Consider the following 24,561-nt stretch of genomic DNA (forward strand, 5'->3'; position numbering starts at 1 on the left):
CTATCACTTGGTCGATCCTTGGCAAAGCAAATGGGTCTTTGGGGCAAGCTTCGTTGAGGCTGGTGTAATCAATACACATGCGCCACTGCTTATTCTTCTTCAGTACAAGGACTGGGTTGGCTAACCATTCTGGGAAGAACACTTCCATAATGAAGCCGGCTGCCAGAAGCCGGGCTATCACTTCTCCAACGACTCTTCTCTTCTCTTCTGACAGGCGGCGCAAAGGTTGCCTGACTGGCTTGGCATCAGGTCAGACATGTAACTTGTGCTCGGCGAAATCCGTCGGAACACCCGGCATGTCCTTAGGAGACCATGCAAAGATGTCCCGATTCTCACGGAGGAAATCGACGAGCTCGCTTTCCTATTTGCTGTCAAGGTTTGCACCAATGACAGCGTGCCTCTCCGGGTGCTCCGGGTCCACGGGTATCTTCTTTGTTTCTTTCGCCGGTTTGAATGAGCCCTCAACTTCCGACTCCTTGGGGTTGGGCGACATTTCCGGTTGCTTGCCTGCCATTGCCACAACCTGGTTAAGGTGTCGCTTCTCTGTTGCGATCACGAGGGACTCGGCTAGCCGGCTGCTGTCTGCTGCATAGGCGGACGACTTCTTGTAATCCCCAGTTATGGTTAGGATTCCCTTGGTGCTTGGCATCTTCATCTTGAGTAAGCATAGTGGGGGACCGCCATGAACTTGGACAGAGCAGGCCGGCCAAGTAGCGCATGGAGGGGCTCTCAAGGTCCACCACCTCAAACCAGACTGGCTCTCGGCGGAAGTGATCTTTGTCTCCAAAGAGGACGTCTATCTGGGTCTTGCCGATTGGTGAGCAGGAAAGGCCAGGAATGTTGGAAATATGCCCTAGAGGCAATAATAAATGGTTATTATTATATTTCTTTGTTCATGATAATTTTCTATTATTCATGCTATAATTGTATTGTCCGGAAATCGTAATACATGTGTGAATACATAGACCACAACGTGTCCCTAGTAAGCCTCTAGTTGACTAGCTCGTTGATCAACAGATAGTCATGGTTTCCTGACTATGGACATTGGATGTCATTGATAACGGGATCACATCATTAGGAGAATGATGTGATGGACAAGACCCAATCCTAAGCATAGCATAAAAGACCGTGTAGTTTCGTTTGCTAGAGCTTTTCCAATGTCAAGTATCTTTTCCTTAGACCATGAGATCGTGCAACTCCCGGATACCGTAGGAGTGCTTTGGGTGTGCCAAACGTCACAACGTAACTGGGTGACTATAAAGGTGCACTACGGGTATCTCCGAAAGTGTCTGTTGGGTTGGCACGGATCGAGACTGGGATTTGTCACTCCGTGTGACGGAGAGGTATCTCTGGGCCCACTCGGTAATGCATCATCATAATGAGCTCAATGTGACTAAGGCGTTAGTCACGGGATCATGCATTGCGGTACGAGTAAAGAGACTTGCCGGTAACGAGATTGAACAAGGTATTGGGATACCGACGATCGAATCTCGGGCAAGTAACATACCGATTGACAAAGGGAATTGTATACGGGATTGATTGAATCCTCGACACCGTGGTTCATCCGATGAGATCATCGTGGAACATGTGGGAGCCAACATGGGTATCCAGATCCCGCTGTTGGTTATTGACCGGAGAGGCGTCTCGGTCATGTCTGCATGTCTCCCGAACCCGTAGGGTCTACACACTTAAGGTCCGGTGACGCTAGGGTTGTAGAGATATATGTATGCGGAAACCCGAAAGTTGTTCGGAGTCCCGGATGAGATCCCGGACGTCACGAGAGGTTCCGGAATGGTCCGGAGGTGAAGAATTATATATAGGAAGTCCAGTTTCGGCCACCGGGAAAGTTTCGGGGGTTACCGGTATTGTACCGGGACCACCGGAAGGGTCCCGGGGGTCCACCGGGTGGGGCCACCTATCCCGGAGGGCCCCGTGGGCTGAAAGTGGAAGGGAACCAGCCCTTAGTGGGCTGGGGCGCCCCCCTTGGGCCTCCCCCCATGCGCCTAGGGTTGGGAACCCTAGGGGGGGAGTTCCCCCTTGCCTTGGGGGGCAAGGCAACCCCTTCCCCCCTTGTGGCCGCCGCCCCCCCTTGAGATCCCATCTCTTGGGGCCGGCGCCCCCCCAGGGGGCCTATATAAAGGGGGGGAGGGAGGGCAGCACACAACAGCCTTGGGCGCCTCCCTCCTCCCCTGCAACACCTCTCTCTCTCTCGCAGAAGCTTAGCAAAGCCCTGCCGAGACCCGCTACATCCACCACCACGCCGTCGTGCTGTTGGATCTCCATCAACCTCTCCTTCCCCCTTGCTGGATCAAGAAGGAGGAGACGTCGCTGCACCGTACGTGTGTTGAACGCGGAGGTGCCGTCCGTTCGGCACTCGGTCATCGGTGATTTGGATCACGGCGAGTACGACTCCGTCATCCACGTTCATTGGAACGCTTCCGCTCGCGATCTACAAGGGTATGTAGATGCACTCCCTTCCCCTCGTTGCTAGTATACTCCATAGATGCATCTTGGTGAACGTAGGAAAATTTTAAAATTATGCTACGATTCCCAACAGTGGCATCATGAGCCAGGCCTATGCGTAGTTACTATGCACGAGTAGAACACAAAGCAGTTGTGGGCGTTGAGTTTGCCAATTCTTCTTGCCGCTACTAGTCGTTTCTTGTTTCGGCGGCATTGTAGGATGAAGCGGCCCGGACCGACCTTACACGTACGCTTACGTGAGACAGGTTCCACCGACTGACATGCACTAGTTGCATAAGGTGGCTAGCGGGTGTCTGTCTCTCCTACTTTAGTCGGAACGGATTCGATGAAAAGGGTCCTTATGAAGGGTAAATAGAAATTGGCAAATCACGTTGTGGTCATACGTAGGTAAGAAAACGTTCTTGCTAGAAACCTACAAACCACGTAAAAACTTGCAACAACAATTAGAGGACGTCTAACTTGTTTTTGCAGCAAGTGCTATGTGATGTGATATGGCCAGAAGATGTGATGAATGATATATGTGATGTATGAGATTGATCATATTCTTGTAATAGGAATCACGACTTGCATGTCGATGAGTATGACAACCGGCAGGAGCCATAGGAGTTGTCTTTATTATTTTGCATGACCTGCGTGTCATTGAATAACGCCATGTAATTTACTTTACTTTGTTGCTAAACGCGTTAGCCATACAAGTAGAAGTAATCGTTGGCGTGACGACTTCATGAAGACACAATGATGGAGATCATGATGATGGAGATCATGGTGTCATGCCGGTGACGAAGATGATCATGGTGCCCCGAAGATGGAGATCAAAGGAGCATGATGATATTGGCCATATCATGTCACTATTTGATTGCATGTGATGTTTATCATATTTTGCATCTTATTTGCTTAGAACGACGGTAGTAAGTAAGATGATCCCTTATAATAATTTCAAGAAAGTGTTCACCCTAACTGTGCACCGTTGCGAAGGTTCGTTGTTTCGAAGCACCACGTGATGATCGGGTGTGATAGATTCTAACGTTCGAATACAACGGGTGTTGACGAGCCTAGCATGTACAGACATGGCCTCGGAACACACGCAATACACTTAGGTTGACTTGACGAGCCTAGCATGTACAGACATGGCCTCGGAACACGGAGGACCGAAAGGTCGAGCATGAGTCGTATAGAAGATACGATCAACATGGAGATGTTCACCGATCTTGACTAGTCCGTCTCACGTGATGATCGGACACGGCCTAGTTGAACTCGGATCATGTTTCACTTAGATGACTAGAGGGATGTCTATCTGAGTGGGAGTTCATTAAATAATTTGATTAGATGAACTCAATTATCATGAACTTAGTCTAAAATCTTTACACTATGTCTTGTAGATCAAATGGCCAACGTTGTCCTCAATTTCAACGCGTTCCTAGAGAAAACCAAGCTGAAAGATGATGGCAGCAACTATACGGACTGGGTCCGGAACCTGAGGCTCATCCTCATAGTAGCCAAGAAAGATTATGTCTTAGAAGCACCGCTAGGTGAAGCACCAATCCCTGAGAACCAAGACGTTATGAACGCTTGGCAGCAGCGTGCTGATGATTACTCCCTCGTTCAGTGCGGCATGCTTTACAGCTTAGAACCGGGTCTCCAAAAGCGTTTTGAGAAACATGGAGCATATGAGATGTTCGAGGAGCTGAAACTGGTTTTTCAAGCTCATGCCCGGGTCGAGAGATATGAAGTCTCCGACAAGTTCTTCAGCTGTAAAATGGAGGAGAACAGTTCTGTTAGTGAGCACATACTCAGAATGTCTGGGTTGCACAACCGCTTGTCTCAGCTGGGAGTTAATCTCCCGGATGACGCGGTCATTGACAGAATCCTCCAGTCGCTTCCACCAAGCTACAAGAGCTTTGTGATGAACTACAATATGCAGGGGATGGAAAAGACCATTCCCGAGGTATATTCAATGCTGAAATCAGCGGAAGGGGAGATCAGAAAAGAACATCAAGTGTTGATGGTGAATAAAACCACTAAGTTCAAGAAGGGCAAGGGTAAGAAGAACTTCAAGAAGGACGGCAAGGGAGTTGCCGCGCCCGGTAAACCAGTTACCGGGAAGAAGTCAAAGAATGGACCCAAGCCCGAGACTGAGTGCTTTTATTGCAAGGGAAGTGGTCACTGGAAGCGGAACTGCCCCAAATATTTAGCGGACAAGAAGAAGGCCGGCAACACCCAAGGTATATGTGATATACAAGTAATTGATGTGTACCTTACCAGTACTCGTAGTAGCTCCTGGGTATTTGATACCGGTGCGGTTGCTCATATTTGTAACTCAAAGCAGGAACTACGGAATAAACGGAGACTGGCAAAGGACGAGGTGACGATGCGCGTCGGGAATGGTTCCAAGGTCGATGTGATCGCCGTTGGCACGCTACCTCTGCATCTACCCACGGGATTAGTTTTAAACCTCAATAATTGTTATTTAGTGCCAGCTTTGAGCATGAACATTGTATCTGGATCTCGTTTAATTCGAGATGGCTACTCATTTAAATCTGAGAATAATGGTTGTTCTATTTATTTGAGAGATATGTTTTATGGTCATGCCCCGCTGGTCAATGGTTTATTTTTGATGAATCTCGAACGTGATGTTACACATGTTCATAGTGTGAATACCAAAAGATGTAAAGTTGATAACGATAGTCCCACATACTTGTGGCACTGCCGCCTTGGTCACATTGGTGTCAAGCGCATGAAGAAGCTCCATGCAGATGGACTTTTGGAGTCTCTTGATTACGAATCATTTGACACGTGCGAACCATGCCTCATGGGTAAGATGACCAAGACTCCGTTCTCCGGAACAATGGAGCGAGCAACCAACTTATTGGAAATCATACATACCGATGTGTGCGGTCCAATGAGTGTTGAGGCTCGCGGAGGATATCGTTATGTTCTCACTCTCACTGATGATTTAAGTAGATATGGGTATGTCTACCTAATGAAACACAAGTCTGAAACCTTTGAAAAGTTCAAGGAATTTCAGAGTGAAGTCGAGAATCAACGTGACAGGAAAATAAAATTCTTACGATCAGATCGTGGTGGAGAATATTTAAGTCACGAATTTGGTACACACTTAAGGAAATGTGGAATAGTTTCACAACTCACGCCGCCTGGAACACCTCAGAGAAATGGTGTGTCCGAACGTCGTAATCGCACTCTATTGGATATGGTGCGATCTATGATGTCTCTTACCGATTTACCGCTCTCATTTTGGGGTTATGCTTTAGAGACTGCCGCATTCACTTTAAATAGGGCACCGTCTAAATCCGTTGAGACGACACCGTATGAATTATGGTTTGGGAAGAAACCTAAGCTGTCGTTTCTAAAAGTTTGGGGATGCGATGCTTATGTCAAGAAACTTCAACCTGAAAAGCTCGAACCCAAATCGGAAAAATGCGTCTTCATAGGATACCCTAAGGAAACTATTGGGTATACCTTCTACCTCAGATCCGAAGGCAAGATCTTCGTTGCCAAGAACGGGTCCTTTCTAGAGAAGGAGTTTCTCTCGAAAGAATTGAGTGGGAGGAAAGTGGAACTTGATGAGGTGATAGTCACCCCTTCCGAACCGGAAAGTAGCGCAGCGCGGGAAAATGTTCCTGTGGTGCCTACACCGACTGGGGAGGAAGTTAATGATGATGATCATGAAGCTTCGGATCAAGTTACTGAACTTCGTAGGTCCACAAGGACACGTTCCGCACCAGAGTGGTACGGCAACCCTGTCCTGGAAATCATGTTGTTAGACAACGGTGAACCTTCGAACTATGAAGAAGCGATGGCGGGCCCGGATTCCGACAAATGGCTAGAAGCCATGAAATCCGAGATAGAATCCATGTATGAAAACAAAGTATGGACTTTGACTGACTTGCCCGATGAGCGGCGAGCCATAGAAAACAAATGGATCTTTAAGAAGAAGACGGACGCAGATGGTAATGTGACCATCTACAAAGCTCGACTTGTCGCTAAGGGTTATCGACAAGTTCAAGGGGTTGACTACGATGAGACTTTCTCACCCGTAGCGAAGCTGAAGTCCGTCCGAATCATGTTAGCAATTGCCGCATACTATGATTATGAGATATGGCAGATGGACGTCAAAACGGCATTCCTTAACGGCTTCCTTAAGGAAGAGTTGTATATGATGCAGCCGGAAGGTTTTGTCGATCCTAAGAATGCTAACAAAGTATGCAAGCTCCAACGCTCAATCTATGGGCTGGTGCAAGCATCTCGGAGTTGGAACATTCGCTTTGATGAGATGATCAAAGCGTTTGGGTTCACACAGACTTATGGAGAAGCCTGTGTTTACAAGAAAGTGAGTGGGAGCTCTGTAGCATTTCTCATATTATATGTGGATGACATATTGTTGATGGGAAATGATATAGAATTCTTGGAGAGTATAAAGGCCTATTTGAATAAGTGTTTTTCAATGAAGGACCTTGGAGAAGCTGCTTATATATTAGGCATCAAGATCTATAGAGATAGATCAAGACGCCTCATTGGTCTTTCACAGAGTACATACCTTGACAAGATATTGAAGAAGTTCAATATGGATCAGTCCAAGAAGGGGTTCTTGCCTGTATTGCAAGGTGTGCAGTTGAGCACGGCTCAATGCCCGACCACGGCAGAAGATATAGAAGAGATGAGTGTCATCCCCTATGCCTCGGCCATAGGGTCTATTATGTATGCCATGCTGTGTACCAGACCTGATGTAAACCTTGCCGTAAGTTTGGTAGGAAGGTACCAAAGTAATCCCGGCAAGGAACACTGGACAGCGGTCAAGAATATCCTGAAGTACCTGAAGAGGACTAAGGATATGTTTCTCGTTTATGGAGGTGACGAAGAGCTCGTCGTAAAGGGTTACGTCGACGCTAGCTTCGACACAGATCTGGATGACTCGAAGTCACAAACCGGATACGTGTATATTTTGAATGGAGGAGCAGTAAGCTGGTGCAGTTGCAAGCAAAGCGTCGTGGCGGGATCTACATGTGAAGCGGAGTACATGGCAGCCTCGGAGGCAGCACAGGAAGCAGTCTGGATGAAGGAGTTCATTACCGACCTAGGGGTGATTCCCAATGCGTCGGGCCCGATGACTCTCTTCTGTGACAACACTGGAGCTATTGCCCTTGCGAAGGAGCCCAGGTTTCACAGGAAGACCAGGCATATCAAGCGTCGCTTCAACTCCATTCGTGAAAGTGTTCAAAATGGAGACATAGATATTTGTAAAGTACATACGGACCTGAATGTAGCAGATCCGTTGACTAAACCTCTCCCTAGGGCAAAACATGATCAACACCAGGACGCAATGGGTGTTCGATTCATCACAATGTAACTAGATTATTGACTCTAGTGCAAGTGGGAGACTGTTGGAAATATGCCCTAGAGGCAATAATAAATGGTTATTATTATATTTCTTTGTTCATGATAATTGTCTATTATTCATGCTATAATTGTATTGTCCGGAAATCGTAATACATGTGTGAATACATAGACCACAACGTGTCCCTAGTAAGCCTCTAGTTGACTAGCTCGTTGATCAACAGATAGTCATGGTTTCCTGACTATGGACATTGGATGTCATTGATAACGGGATCACATCATTAGGAGAATGATGTGATGGACAAGACCCAATCCTAAGCATAGCATAAAAGATCGTGTAGTTTCGTTTGCTAGAGCTTTTCCAATGTCAAGTATCTTTTCCTTAGACCATGAGATCGTGCAACTCCCGGATACCGTAGGAGTGCTTTGGGTGTGCCAAACGTCACAACGTAACTGGGTGACTATAAAGGTGCACTACGGGTATCTCCGAAAGTGTCTGTTGGGTTGGCACGGATCGAGACTGGGATTTGTCACTCCGTGTGACGGAGAGGTATCTCTGGGCCCACTCGGTAATGCATCATCATAATGAGCTCAATGTGACTAAGGCGTTAGTCACGGGATCATGCATTGCGGTACGAGTAAAGAGACTTGCCGGTAACGAGATTGAACAAGGTATTGGGATACCGACGATCGAATCTCGGGCAAGTAACATACCGATTGACAAAGGGAATTGTATACGGGATTGATTGAATCCTCGACACCGTGGTTCATCCGATGAGATCATCGTGGAACATGTGGGAGCCAACATGGGTATCCAGATCCCGCTGTTGGTTATTGACCGGAGAGGCGTCTCGGTCATGTCTGCATGTCTCCCGAACCCGTAGGGTCTACACACTTAAGGTCCGGTGACGCTAGGGTTGTAGAGATATATGTATGCGGAAACCCGAAAGTTGTTCGGAGTCCCGGATGAGATCCCGGACGTCACGAGAGGTTCCGGAATGGTCCGGAGGTGAAGAATTATATATAGGAAGTCCAGTTTCGGCCACCGGGAAAGTTTCGGGGGTTACCGGTATTGTACCGGGACCACCGGAAGGGTCCCGGGGGTCCACCGGGTGGGGCCACCTATCCCGGAGGGCCCCGTGGGCTGAAAGTGGAAGGGAACCAGCCCTTAGTGGGCTGGGGCGCCCCCCTTGGGCCTCCCCCCATGCGCCTAGGGTTGGGAACCCTAGGGGGGAGTTCCCCCTTGCCTTGGGGGGCAAGGCAACCCCTTCCCCCCCTTGTGGCCGCCGCCCCCCTTGAGATCCCATCTCTTGGGGCCGGCGCCCCCCCAGGGGGCCTATATAAAGGGGGGGAGGGAGGGCAGCACACAATAGCCTTGGGCGCCTCCCTCCTCCCCTGCAACACCTCTCTCTCTCTCGCAGAAGCTTAGCAAAGCCCTGCCGAGACCCGCTACATCCACCACCACGCCGTCGTGCTGCTGGATCCTCCATCACCACCTCGCTTCCCCTTGCTGGATCAAGAAGGAGGATACGTCGCTGCACCGTACGTGTGTTGAACGCGGAGGTGCCGTCCGTTCGGCACTCGGTCATCGGTGATTTGGATCACGGCGAGTACGACTCCGTCATCCACGTTCATTGGAACGCTTCCACTCGCGATCTACAAGGGTATGTAGATGCACTCCCTTCCCCTCGTTGCTAGTATACTCCATAGATGCATCTTGGTGAACCTAGGAAAATTTCAAAATTATGCTACGATTCCCAACAAGGAACTATGCCATGGAATACAGTCTGACTGGGCTGAAGCTGCCTCTGTTTGATTCCCAACTTCTCCATAATGTCTCGGTATAGGATATTGATGCTGCTGCCGCCATCTATCAGAACTCAGGAGAAGCGAGTAGCCCGCCTCTCTGTTGCGAAGGTGGCATCCAAGACCAGGGCATAAGAACCAGGAGAGGGCATCACCTCCGGGTGGTCAGCTCTGCTCCAGCTGATGGGCTTCTCAGACCAATGCATGAACTCGGGGGTCTCTGATGCTACTGCATGTACTTCTTGTTGCCGCTGCCGTCTGTTGTGCTTATCGTCGGCCACGCTGGTGAACACGACATAAGCTCCATGCTCTTCAGGATATTCATCTTGTATTGCGCCAACTAGCCGAACCGCCGGCTGCTGAGGAGGAGGAGGCGGCGGGCCGGCTGGCGGGGGAGGCAGGAGTCCGTCGCCCTTGGCGATCCTGGTGAGCCAGTGGCACTTCCGAGTGGTGTGGTTGGACGGCTTCGCGCCGCTGTGGAACTTGCAGGGTGCATCGAGAGTTTGCTCGTATGAGAAGGCGGGCAGCCAGTTGGGCTTGCCGCCTTTCTGACGCTTGGGAGGACGCTGCCCTTCCGGCTGTTGATCTTCAATTATCGCTACCTGCCGGCTTGTGGAAGCCGGCTGCGTGGCCTTGCGCTTATTGTCATTCTGTTGCTGACGCCGACCAGTGTCACCAGCCGGGGTCCGAGGAGCTTGAGGAGCCACCTTGCCAGATGCATCAACTTGAATCTCTGCCTTCATGGAGGAGTCGGCCGTGGCGTATTTGTCTGCTATGATCAGTAGCTCATCGAGGGTCACCGCTCGTCGCAGAGAAGCCGGTGCTTGAGGAGGGTGCCTTCTCGGCACCCGGCAGTGAAGTACTCGATTGCATGCACCTCGCGCACGCCCTCGCAGGAATTGCACAGCTCGGCCCAGCGCGTGAGGTAGTCGCGAGTCGACTCGTTGGGGCCTTGTACGCACAAGGAGAGCTGGCGAGGCTTGGGCGGCCGCTTGTACGTGCTAGTGAAGTTGCGAATGAAGGCTTCCGCGAAATCAACCCAGTTGTTGATGCTGCGGGGCTTCAGGCTGTTCAGCCATGTCCGGGCCATGCCCTGGAGCATGAGCGGAACGTACTTCACAGTAACTCACTTGTTGCCGTTTGCTATGCTGACGGCCGTGGAGTAGTCGACTAGCCAGTCTTCCGGCTTCACGGAGCCGGTGTACTTGGGCGTATCTCTTGGGAGCGTGAACCCTTTGGGGAAGGGCTCATGTCAGATGCGGGGGCCAAAATAAGGCGGACCCAATGCGTCTTCTTCTTCTAGCGCCAGGGACCGGTTGAGGCGGCCGATTCAGTGGCGGGCATCATTCTCTCCGACTCCTTCCCGGCGGCCAAGGCGATCGCCGAGTGTCGAGTGGTCAACAGGCGGAGGGGAAGCGCGCCTCTCCCTCCAGGAAGGAGGGGGAGGCGGACAATCGTCTCGTCGTTTCACTGCTCTTGGGCGGCCGTCTTGGTCGCGCTCGATGGTAATGTGAGTCCGGCTGCGGCTGGCAGCCGGCTCCTTGTCTCTTCTTTCGCGGACGCCACCAGTCGGCGTCCGAAATGTCGCGCCTTGATCTCGGCGAGGAGGCGGGTCATCGTTTCGCCGGTTGGGCGCATCAGCACGGCAGCCGGCTTTTTGCTGCTCAGCAGCCGCGTCCAGGAGCTGCTGGACGCGCTCCGTCATGCGGCGACGCTCATCGCCCTCCAGCTTGTCTAGCTCGTCTGCTGCCGCCTGGGCCGCTTGTACGTTCTCCGCCGGCGTGGCGTAGATGGGGCGATCCGCCCCAAACATGCTGGCAATGGCCACGTCGCGCTACCGGATCGTGCCAATGCGGCTAGGCCCACCAGGAGCCGGCGTGCCGCCAACAGCGTGGTCCATCTCACGCTGGTAGGCCTCTGAAAGGTGTCTCATGCTGGCCAGCCTGTTGGCGCTCTCGACGAGCTGGATGCGGCGCGCCTCCAGCATCTCGGCGTCGGCGTCTTCGGGTATGGGCGCGGCCAGGTTTTGCAATGCCGCCAGTAGCGGATCCTGGCCACCTCCACGAGAGTGCTCGCCGTGGCTGATGACGAGCACCTCCGTGACGGTGCTGCCGCCGCTGTTCGTGCGAGGAAGCGGTTCGTCGTAGACCACCACGTTGGTGGGGAACGCGTCAAGCGACGCCGTGTCGGAGTCGACAAGCATCGGGTCGGTGGAACCAACCGACTCCAAGTCCACAGCAGGCTCGCTGGCGACGTGGAGCTGATCGAGGAGGCTGACGAGGCGGCTCTCGGGGCCATCTGTGCCCGCATCAGATACGGGCTCGTCGGAAAGGCGAATCTCGCCAACAAGATCGGCGAGGCAGCTTGCCGCGTAGACAACCTCCGCGTCGTGCATCGCGTCGGCGGAGACGCCGTCTGGCGTGCCGGGCTAGCTGCGCTTGCCAGGAAGGAACAAGGTTCCCGTCTAGAACAGGTCTCCGGACGACGGTGCACCTCGCCCCACGGTGGGTGCCAAATGTCGGGGGTTGGGTGCGACATATGCCAAAGGATGGCTTATCATGGTGGGAGCGAGTAGAACGTCGCCGGTGCCCGGAAGTGGGATGAGGCGTAGACACGAATGCCGACGTACTTTACCCAGGTTTGGGGCTCTCCTAGGAGATAACACCCCTAGTCCTGCTCTGTGGGGTCTCCGCATGATCACTAAGGCACTAGTGAGTACAATGGTGCTCCTCGAGATGTATGCTAGAGGTAGAAGAAAGCAGGCTTGCTCTCTCCTTTCTCTATGTGCGAGTCTAGGTCTAACAGGTTGGGAACCCTTTGCATGGGTGCCCTGGGGGTTTATATAGGCTTACCCCCCAAGGGTACAATGGTAATCTAGCCGGGTGTAGGACCCAGCTATCAGTGTCTCTGGTAGCCGGCTTCTTCGCCGGCTGCTGGGGCCCGCCGCCTGGTGGGCCCCGCCGACTGGTCTGGTACGGAGCCGATAGACCGCTCCCGCAGCTCGCGGCTCTTGCCGGCTGCTGGTTACTGTAGCCGTAATGCTAATGACACATACTTGGTCAGGGAAGCGTGACTACAATCCCACCGCCTGGTGGGAGATCACTGTAGCCGCACCGTGTCTCATCTGGTTAATGGTGATCGGACCCCGAGGGAGAAGTAGGCCGCCTGCTAGAGGCCGGCCTCCCTCGGGTCCGGCTGGTCAGGCTTCCGCCGTCTTCCGGGCTCTCTCTGCCTGGTAGGGCCTGCCGCCTGCAGGCCGTACCGACAGGCCGTCGTGGGAGCAGGGCTCCGCCTGACATGAGTGACGTCAAGGGCAGAGTGGCAAAAGTGCCGCGCCGTGCGGAGATCTCCGCCTATATGGGGCACTGTGGCCGCGCCTTGCCCTGGATATGGGGGTGATGGGCTACACTGTATCCACATCCTGTCTTGTCTTCTTAATGGGGGCGCATACTTTGAGGGCGTCGTGGGCCACCTGCTGGAGCCGGCCTCTCTGGAGGCCGCCTGCTGGTGCTTGGCCATCTTCTGGCAGCCGGCCGCTTGAGCCAGCCGGCCACCAGAAGGCGGCGCTTCATTCTGGATGCTTGAGGGGCGCAGCCGGCCCGATGTCTTGAAATGTTCAGGGACTCAGGTTGGGCTACCCGTGGCCCATTACTCTGACAGCGGGCCATGGGATCCATGGGCCTTCTATGGGCCGTAGGATCCATGGGCCTTCTACGGGCCGTACGATCCATGGGCCATCTACGGGCCGTAGCATCCATGGGCCTTCTACGGGCCGTATGATCCATTGGCCTTCTACGGGCCATAGGATCCATGGGCCTTCTACGGGGCGTATAATCATTTTGCACAACATGGGTCATACTATTCGTGGACCATAACGGGCCGTTAATAGGCCGTATTTGATAAGGCTATGGAAACAACCCAATGGGTTAACAGGCCACAAATGGGCCGAATGTAACCACAGGCTGAATTTGGCCCACAAGCGGAACATGTGAGTAACGGACCGTAACTAACGGAATTCTAGAAATGAGCCCAATAATAAATGGGCCCTTAGAAGGCCGAAAGTTAACACGGGCTGGAAACGGCAGACGGAATAATGGGCCGTTAATGGGTATAAAGCGATAGACTGTCCATTATGGGCCAGTTTCATCTCAGGCCTTTAATGGGCCCAAAGTTACAAAGGGCCTCCTATGGGCCGATAGACGTCATGGGCCATACATGGGACGGAAGTTACAATGGGCTGGTATCATATTGGACGGCCCAGATGACGCTACTGGGCCAAATTCCGGTAGGCCGTGAGTTAGCGGGCTGTAAACGGGCTATATGCGAACTGGCCGTTAACAGGCTTTCCATGGGCCGGCCCGCTACCTTTTGAGCAAGTCAAACGGGCCGGCCTTTTCACTGGAATGGGCCTCTGTTGGGCCGTGCCACGTGTTGACGTATCATAGGCGCTTTGGGTCCAATGAGTGGATGACATCTGTCCCAACAGTGAGCCGACACATGTTTCCTCCAGCCAATGATGATTTTACACATGGAAAATGCCCATTGGCCGGGGCTGTTAACGGGTTATCGGATCCAAAACCAGACCCGATAGCTTAACTACGGTGGATGCCACGTGTCGGTCACCCTTGACGAAAGCACTTCTGTGATGCGCGATTTATCGTCATGGAAGTGGACACTTCCGTGATGATAATTTTGGTAATGTCATGGAACACTTATACGACAACACAGGTATGACTATCTTGATTCTGTCATAAAATCGTCATGGATGTACATGCATGACAGAAAATGTGACCTACTGTGACAAACACGTATCATCACGGAAGTGTATTTTCTTCGTAGTGACACATTTCCACCACCCTATAAAAGGGGGATGTGGCGAGGGGAGAGACTTTACGCTCTCAATCCCCCCCAGCCATCATCTTCTTCCTTGCACCCTATATCCACTGCCAAGCTCTCCGCCACTCACTGCCACCAAAAGCACTTTCACGTACCGCAACCATCGCCGGACCTATGGCCCAAGAGAGGAATATGTAGAAGGAAGGCAAGGCAGTGAACCCCAACAAGGGGCGAGCGACGAAGACGAAGCAGAAGGCTCCCTCTCTTACCAAGGGGAAGTAGAGGTTGTCAATTGTCACCCATGCCCACCTGGAGCAGCTTTCTCAGGGTGGGTACCTGTTGCTGCCAGAGCGTGCCTTCGCGTGCGTGCCACTCATCACCACGGACGGTGCTGCCTGGTCCGAGACAACCCCCAAGCCCCACACCAAGGACAATGAGCGGGTATGTTTTGTACCGTTTCTTGTGCATGGTCTTGACTCCCCCTGCCCCTTCTTCAGGGGTCTTCTGCATTTTTACCGCCTCCAACTCCATCATCTCTCCCCAAACTCCATCCTTCACATCGCATGCTACGTCAAGTTGTGTGAGGCGTTCCTCTGCTGTGAGCCGTACCTCAGCCTCTGGCGCAAATACTTCGGTGTCAACCTCCAGACCAACATCGTTGAGACGTGCGAGGTCAGAGGTGTCGCCATCAGCAAGACCCCAGCTCCAGATACCTGAAGGGGGAGTTTGTGAGACCAGTAAAACTGGCAGAAGGATTGGTTCTACATTGCCGATGTGCCACTGGAAGACGCTCCTTGGGTTAGGATCGTCATGCTCTTCACCTCGATACCTCTGAAGAGGCGCAACTCCCAGAAGCCGAGAAACAGCTAGATGGAGGACTCCGAGGTAGCCACCAAGCTGAGCGAGAAGGTGATTCTCTGTCCAGGGAGGGGCTGACGCTCATCGATGTGATGCACATGGACCTAAGCCGCGGAATCCAGTCACTCTAGGCCCAAGTGCATCTAATGTGGATGTACAACGACTCAAACGATGCTATCTGGACCATCCGAGGTAGCTTCTATGAGGGAAAATTCGTGTAGGAGATGCTCTCGTTGATGTTCAAGGGGAGAACCGCCAGTTTTCCCAGCGATACCAATGACACCGGCTTCAAATCCATTAAGCCCATGATGATAGTAGGCCTGACGCTCTTTTCAATCAATTTGATTAATCTGAGGTGCTTGTTATTGATGATCTTCCCCACATTCTGCAAATGTCGTGTTCCTGGTCGACCAGACTCTACTCCCCGACACCTCAGCCGGAGGACGAGAAGACTACCACTAGGGAAAACCCTATAGGCAGGTAGGTAATAGTGGCGGGGGTAAATGGGTCGCGCTACTGCCACTTAGTAGTAGCAGGGTAAAGTCCAACGCTACAAGTGGACATTAGCAGTAGCGCGGGTCCACCACACCCGCGCTACTACTAAGTGGTCCCCACCATGCCCCAGGGGCTGGCCATAATAGTACCGCTGGGGCCGGGTCCAGCGCTAATGCTACGCCCATTAGTAGTAGCGCAGCCTCCTGTACCCGCGTTGCTACTATGTATACACGGGACCAGCTACCCGGCCCCGCGTAGCAGCAGTGTGGGGTATATATGCTGCCCGCACTACATCTAATGGGCATATTGGTAGTGTGGCCCTTTCCCCCGTGCTACTGCTAAACCAATTGTATCCTCTGCCGTGCGTGTTGGCCCTCACTCTCCCTCTTGCCATTGGCCCTCCCCCACACGTGTCGGGCCTTTCCTCCATCATCGGCCCTCCGCACGCGCGTCAGCCCGCCCCCGCCCTGCAGTGCTTCGTCCTCGGCGGCGCTCGGCCCCGCGTGACAGCTAGGGTTCCATGCCACTGACGTGCGCCTAGCCGGCCGAACCCTCCGCTGCCCCGCTGCTGGTACCTCCCTAGAGCAGCTGCTCCGCCCAGCAACACCACATGTAGGAGGTAGCCGCCACTCCTTTGTTCCCCTCCCTCCTTCCTCTTGCATTGCGTCCTTTGTATACTCCAAATGCCTTTTGAATTTGATTTCAAGTGTTCTGGTTTAAACACTCAAGTGTAGTATGTACTCCACTACATTGGTTGATGATGGATGATGGATAATGAAGTGCTATTTCTCTAGGGTTTATAGAATAATGTGCTATTGTCATTAAAGTGCCTAGTATACTTTAGATCAATGAAGAAACTGAGAAATAAAGCAGGCCAGGCTTCAGAAACATGATCGTTTGTTATGATACACTGGACAACGCAAAGGTAGAAATTATAAATGATCTGATAATTTTAGAATAAATTGGACTGGGTGAATCAATAAGTTCCGATGTTGGATTTCTTGGAGTCGGATGATCATTAGGATCTAGTATAGCTTGTTGTGAGAAGTAGGACAGAAAATACTGATTCCTTTCCCCTTACTTTGAACTTGTTAACTGAATGTCATATTTGAATGTGTTAACTGAATTTGATGTAGTTAATACTTGTAACCAAGATGTGGACAGACTATAAACTGAAGTGGTTGGTCTAGTTTGTTTTGAACCAGAGAAACTAGAGTGAAGCAGGTAGATCACCGACGTGCCGCTCGACGACGCACAGAAGATTACCAATGACACCTACATCCTCGACATCCATCTAGTGAGCATTTTTATGTAATAGTACATTTCTGTGTAGGTGCAATAGTTCAACAACAATAGAACTGCAAGTATTCGATCAAGATGAAGTGTTTTTTGTTTTGTATTTAGGTGTTGTTTGATTTGAGTTATCTATGATATGCTATGTTGATGTTCAAAGAAGGACAAATACCTATGATACATGATTTTTTAGGGAACACCTCCGAGCAGCCTATGTTTTGCCGAAATGTTGATTCATTTCCATTCTTGCAAATTTCAAGCGCTCGATATGTCCTATTTTTAGCAAAATTCATGCCGAAATTTTCCATGAAGTGCGGCATTACTTATGCTAGAAAGTAGGACATATCCAGTGCCGAGGGTTTGCCTGAACGGGAATTAAATGACATTCCGGCAAACCATAGGCCATTTTTATGTCATTGATCGGTATATGTAATGTTAATTAACTGATGCTTAGGGTGACTTGCAGTCTGATGGGGCTCCTTGTGTGACTTTCAGTCTGTTCTTGAAGGAATGACCCCGACTGTTGTCGTGAGGGTCGTTTCCCTTCTTTTCTTCTCGTGATATACCTTGGTAATGCACGAGAGAAGGGGGAAGCAACCATCACCGATGGTCAAAATATCAGAGATGATGTGTCCACCATAAACAACACCATATACGATCGAAATATCAGTCAGGGAGATTCTCGACTATTGTCGTGGGGGTCGCTTCTCCTTTTTTCTCGTGTGCTAGACCTTTTGGTAATGCACTTGGGAAAGAAGGAAGGAGCGACCATCACCGATAGTGAAAATATCAGAGAGGGAGTGTCCACTATATACACCACGAGAGATGAGAGGTTTCAAGGAAGACTCGACAGCCAGAAAGTCAACCCATGCTGAATAGTGATCTGCGCATTGAGTTCCTACTATTTCCCATCGATTTTAATATTTCAATTATGACAAAAAATGCACGACGACGATTGGATCCTTGAGTGGGACTACTATACCGACGACGGGGGTATGTGTGACTGATAACCCACAAGTATGGGGGATCGCAACAGTTTTCGAGGGTAGAGTATTCAACCCAAATTTATTGAATCGACACAAGGGGAGCCAAAGAATATTCTCAAGTATTAGCAGTTGAGTTGTCAATTCAACCACACCTGGATAACTTAGTATCTGCAGCAAAGTATTTAGTAACAAAGTAGTATGGAATTAATAGTAATGGTGGCGAAAGTAACAGTAGAAGTTTTGGTAGGAATCGTAACAGTGGCAACGGAAAAGTAACTAAGCAAATATCAATATGTGAAAAGCTCGTAGGCAATGGATCAATGATGGATAATTATGTCGGATGCGATTCCTCATGCAACAGTTATAACATAGGGTGACACAGAACTAGCTCCCGTTCATCAATGTAATGTAGGCATGTATTCCGAATATAGTCATACGTGCTTATGAAAAAGAACTTGCATGACATCTTTGGTCCTACTCTCCCGTGGCAGCGGGGTCCTATTGGAAACTAAGGGATATTAAGGCCTCCTTTTAATAGAGTACCGGACCAAAGCATTAACACTTAGTGAATACATGAACTCCTGAAACTATGGTCATCACCGGGAGTGGGCCCGATTATTGTCACTCCGGGGTTGCCAGATCATAACACATAGTAGGTGACTATTGACTTGCAAGATAGGACCAAGAACTCACATATATTCATGAAAACATAATAGGTTTAGATCTGAAATCATGGCACTCGGGCCCTAGTGACAAGCATTAAGCATAGCAAAGTCATAGCAACATCAATCTTAGAACATAATGGATACTAGGGATCAAACCCTAACAAAACTAACTCGATTACATGGTAAATCTCATCCAACCCATCACCGTCCAGCAAGCCTATGATGGGATTACTCACGCACGGTGGTGAGCATCATGAAATTGGTGATGGAGGATGGTTGATGATGACGACGGCGACGGATTCCCCTCTCCGGAGCCCCGAACGGACTCCAAATCAGCCCTCCCGAGGAAGATTAGGGCTTGGCGGCAGCTTCGTATCGTAAAACGCCATGAATCCTTCTCTCTGATTTTTCTCCTCGAACGAGAATATATGGAGTTGGAGTTGAGGTCGGTGGAGTCCCACGGGGCCCACGAGGCAGGGGGCGCGCCCTGCACCCTCGTGGACAGGGTGTGGGCCCCCTAATGCTTATTCTTTGTCCAATATTTTTTATTAATTTCAAAACGTGTCTCCATGGATTTTCATGTCATTCCGAGAACTTTTATTTCTGCACAAAAATAACACCATGGCAGTTCTGCTAAAAACAGCGTCAGTCCGGGTTAGTTCCATTCAAATCATCCAAGTTAGAGTCCAAAACAAGGGCAAAAGTGTTTGGAAAAGTAGATACATTGGAGACGTATCAACTCCCCCAAGCAATTCAGTTGACAAACTGAAAGTGATAAAAAAAACTTTTACAAACTCTGTTTGATCTTGTTGCTGCAAATATGTAAACCAACATTCAAGTTTTCAGCAAAGATTATGAACTAACCATATTCACAATAACATTTAGGTCTCATGTTTACTCATATCAATAACATAATCAACTAGCGAGCAATAATAATAAATCTCGGATGACAACACTTTCTCAAAACAATCATAACATGATATAACAAGATGGTATCTCGCTAGCCCTTTCCGAGACCGCAAAACATAAATGCAGAGCACCCCTGAAGATTAAGGACTGACTAGACATTGTAATTCATGGTAAAAGAGATCCAGTCACAGTCATACTCAATGTAAATTAATAGCAATGCATGCGAATGACAGCGGTGCTCTCCAACTGGTGCCTTTTTAATAAGAGGATGATGACTCAACATAAAAGTAAATAGATAGGCCCTTCGGAGAGGGAAGCATGGATTTGCAGAGGTGCCAGAGCTCGAGTTCTGAAACAGAGATAAATAATATTTTGAGTGGCATACTTTCATTGTCAACATAACAACCAAGAGATCTCGATATCTTCCATGCTACACACATTATAGGCGGTTCCCAAACAGAATGGTAAAGTTTATACTCCCCCACCACCGACAAACATCAATCCATGGCTTGTCCGAAACAACGGGTGCCTCCAACTAACAACAATCCTGGGGGAGTTTTGTTTGCAATTATTTTGATTTGAGCATGGGACTGGGCATCCCGGTTACCGGCCATTTTCTCGTGAGTGATGAGCGGAGTCCACTCATCGTGAGAATAACCCACCTAGCATGGAATATAGACAGTCCTAGTTGATACATGAGCTATTCGAGCATACAAAAAAGAATTTCATTTGAAGGTTTAGAGTTTGGCACATACAAATTTACTTGAACGGCAGGTAAATACCGCATATAGGAAGGTATGGTGGACTCATATGGAATAACTTTGGGATTTTATGGAAGTGGATGCACATGAAGTATTCCCACTTAGTAAAAGTGAAGGCTAGAAAGAGACTGGGAAGCGACCAACTAGAGAGCGACAACAGTCATGAACATGCATTAATATTAATAAACAATGAGTGCAAGCATGAGTAGGATATAAATCACCATGAACATAAATATCGTGGAGGCTATGTTGATTTTGTTTCAACTACACGCATGCACATGTGCCAAGTCAAGCCACTCGAATCGTTCAAAGGAGGATACCACCCTATCATACCACATCACAACCATTTTAATAGCATGTTGGCACGCAAGGTAAACCATTATAAACTCCTAGCAAATTAAGCATGGCATGAGCAACTATAATCTCTAATTGTCATTGCAAACATGTTTCATTCATAATAGGCTGAATCAGGAACGATGAACTAATCATATTTACAAAAACAAGATAGGTCAAGTTCATACCAGCTTCTCTCATCTCAATCAGTCCATCATATATCGTCATTATTGCCCTTCACTCGCACGACAGAACGGTGTGGATAATAATAATAGTGCACGTGCATTGGACTAAGCTGGAATCTGCAAGCATTTAATACAAGGGAGAAGACAAGGTGATATGGGCTATTGGTTAAATCAACAATAATGCATATGAGAGCCACTCAACATTTTCATCATGGTCTTCTCCTCTCGACCCCCAAAGGATAAGAAAAGAAATAAAACTATCTACACGGGAAAGCTCCCAACAAGCAAAAGAAGAACGAGAAATCTTTTGGGGTTTTCTTTTAATTACTACTACTACAATCATGGAAAGTAAACTAGCTAAAAGCTACAATTTTTTGTTTTTTCTTTAGGTTTTTCAAACACACAAGAAGAAGGCTTAGAAAAGAACATAAACTAGCATGGATAGTATAATGAAAAAGTATGAGCACCGACAAGTGGCATCAGTGTGTGAACATGAATGTAATGTCGGTGAGAAATACGTACTCCCCCAAGCTTAGGCTTTTGTCCTAAGTTGGTCTATGCCCACGGATCGAAGCTACTCTCTCCGGTGTACTGAGGAGGGTCCTCAGGGTACCACTGGTTGGCGATCTCCTCCGGATCCCACTGATAAACAGACTATCGATAAGGGTCAAGTGGTGGCTTAGGCTCAGGCTCTGGGACTTGTGTCAGCCTCCAGTATGCATAAATGGCCTCTAGCAAGATGAGGTACGTGCCTGAAAGCATGTTAAACAAAGAGGGTGTAGGCAAGGTAATAATCTCACTGTGAGTTTTATCAAATATCAAATTATACTTAAGCATCTTCTTCTTATTTTTAACAATAAAATCATGTGCTACCATACTCTTATAATCTAGAAAAACACGGGGCTGCAACTTTTCCTCTTTCTCATTGTCGGCGTTCTGGGAACGGGGGTCACCAGACTTGCCTGCCTACGGCCCACAGAGTGGTTAAGCCAGCATGACATACGGCCCATCTTCATCAACAAGGCATCCAAGACCCTCATGAGGGTCCGAGCCTCGCGAGGCGGGCGATACAAGACCTCCTCTGTAGTGGCCTAGTCAGGCAGGCTCGCGAGGAGCGGAGATATCAAGGCGGGGCAAACCTCACGAGGCTCTCGTGATGTGAGCCATGATGAACAGCGCCAAGCGGGCGCCAGCACGCATAGCGTCCTTATTTCCTCTTTGGTGCTAAGGAGGCCAGCGCAGGCGAGGAGTACCGAGGCATCAGGCAAAGGTTGCTATATTGGTGCAACGAGACCAAGACCAGGAGGACGGCAAGGCGGAGGTCATCGTGGAGCCCAAGACGGCGTCACCACCAGAGCTTTTCACAGGCGAAGACCGCTTTTGTCAGGATAGCTTGTACTAGCTGTCCCCCTTCAATTTGCCTGCCGTTGTTGGCTCCCTTCCCGCTCGATATTTGGGAAGAGGACCAGGGCCTCTATAAATAGGTCTAGCCACCACAATGGTAGCCATCGGATCGAGAGACGCGCACAAGCTCGTACTCACAAGAACACCTTGACCTCAGGAGGCTGTTCTTCCCTTGTACTGTTCATCATCAGCCCAAGAGGCAATCCACGCCACCACACTGGAGTATGGTATTACACCACAACGGTGGCCCGAACCAGTATAACCCTTGTGTCTCTCTATGTTGCGAGTTCGTCGAGTTCGTCCGCGAGATCTTAGTGAGCTAGGGCGTAGATCGGTAGGAGGGAAAGACTTCGCGCGCACCCCAGTGTTCGAACCTTAAGGGTTTGACGGAGCCCCACATCCGACATTTGGCGCGCCAGGTAGGGGTGCGCCGGAGCTCCTCTCCACCAACCTGCGCCCCGTGCCGCCGCACTTCGCTCCCCCCATGCCGCCGCACTTCGCTCCGATGGCAGGTGCCCCGCCACCCACCTCTGCGGCCGACACCTGCAGCAGGGAGTCTGGGTACCGAGCCCTGGCCCCGCCCTGCGGCGGGTGCAGTGGCCGATCAAGTTCAAGCCGGAGATGACGTCGCGTTACGACGGCGCGGCAGACCCGGCGCCGTTCCTGCTGGCGTACGAGGAGGCCGTCCTCGAAGCCGGAGGCGACGACAAGTTCATGGCCAACTGGTTCCCCATGGCCCTCGCCGGCGAGCCGTGCGCCTGGCTGCTCAACCTCCCGGGATCCACGGTGGCATCCTGGGGGGAACTCCGCAACCTCTTCACCGCGCGCTACGCGGTGCCGGCGCACCACACAGTCGCGGCACTGCTGAGTGGCTCCCAAGCACCGCCTTCAGATCGCCACGTCAAGCCTTTCTTCCGTCAGATTGGGGCAGCCTCCAAGCGCCCAGGGGCTCCGCCGGGTTGGGCTACGCCGGAGGCCAACCTCACCTTCGGCTCGGAAGACCACCCCGACTCCACCACCGGCTCCGGCATGCTCCCAATGCTCTGCACGCCAACCATCTGCAACGTGGCCGTCTGATACGTCTCCATCGTATCTACTTTTCCAAACACTTTTGCCCTTGTTTTGGACTCTAACGTGCATGATTTGAATGGAACTAACCCGGACTGATGTTGTTTTCAGCAGACTTTCCATGGTGTTATTTACGTGCAGAAACAAAAGTTCTCGGAATGACCTGAAACTCCACGGAACATCTATTTGGAAAATAAGAAAAATACTGGAAGAAAAATCCACGTCAGGGGGCCCACACCCTGTCCACGAGGGTGGGGGGCGCGCCTGCCCCCCTGGGCGCGCCACCTACCTCGTGGGCCCCCTGACGCTCCACCGACCTCAACTCCAACTCCATATATTAACTTTAGGGGAGAGAAAAAATCAGAGAGAAGGATTCATCGCGTTTTACGATACGGAGCCGTCGCCAAGCCCTAAAACCTCTCGGGAGGGCTGATTTGGAGTCCGTTCGGGGGTCCAGAGAGGGGGATCCGTCGCCGTCGTCATCATCAACCATCCTCCATCACCAATTTCATGATGTTCACCGCCGTGCGTGAGTAATTCCATCGTAGGCTTGCTGGACGGTGATGGGTTGGATGAGATCTATCATGTAATTGAGTTAGTTTTGTTAAGGGTTTGATCCCTAGTATCCACTATGTTCTGAGATTGATGTTGCTATGACTTTGCTATGCTTAATGCTTGTCACTAGGGCCCGAGTGCCATGATTTCAGATCTGAAACTATTATGTTTTCATGAATATATGTGAGTTCTTGATCCTATGTGTTATGATCCGGCAACCCAGAAGTGACAATAATCGGGACCACTCCCGGTGATGACCATAGTTTGAGGAGTTCATTTATTCACTATGTGCTAATGCTTTGTTCCGGTACTCTATTAAAAGGAGGCCTTAATATCCCTTAGTTTCCATTAGGACCCCGCTGCCACGGGAGGGTAGGACAAAAGATGCCATGCAAGTTCTTTTCCATAAGCACGTATGACTATATTCGGAATACATGCCTACATTACATTGATGAATTGGAGCTAGTTTTGTGTCACCCTATGTTATGATTGTTACATGATGAACCGCATCCGGCATAATTCTCCATCACCGATCCAATGCCTACGAGCTTTTCACATATTGTTCTCTGCT

This window comes from Triticum aestivum, chromosome 3D, assembly GCF_018294505.1.
Source record: "Triticum aestivum cultivar Chinese Spring chromosome 3D, IWGSC CS RefSeq v2.1, whole genome shotgun sequence".
Classification (NCBI taxonomy): domain Eukaryota; kingdom Viridiplantae; phylum Streptophyta; class Magnoliopsida; order Poales; family Poaceae; genus Triticum; species Triticum aestivum.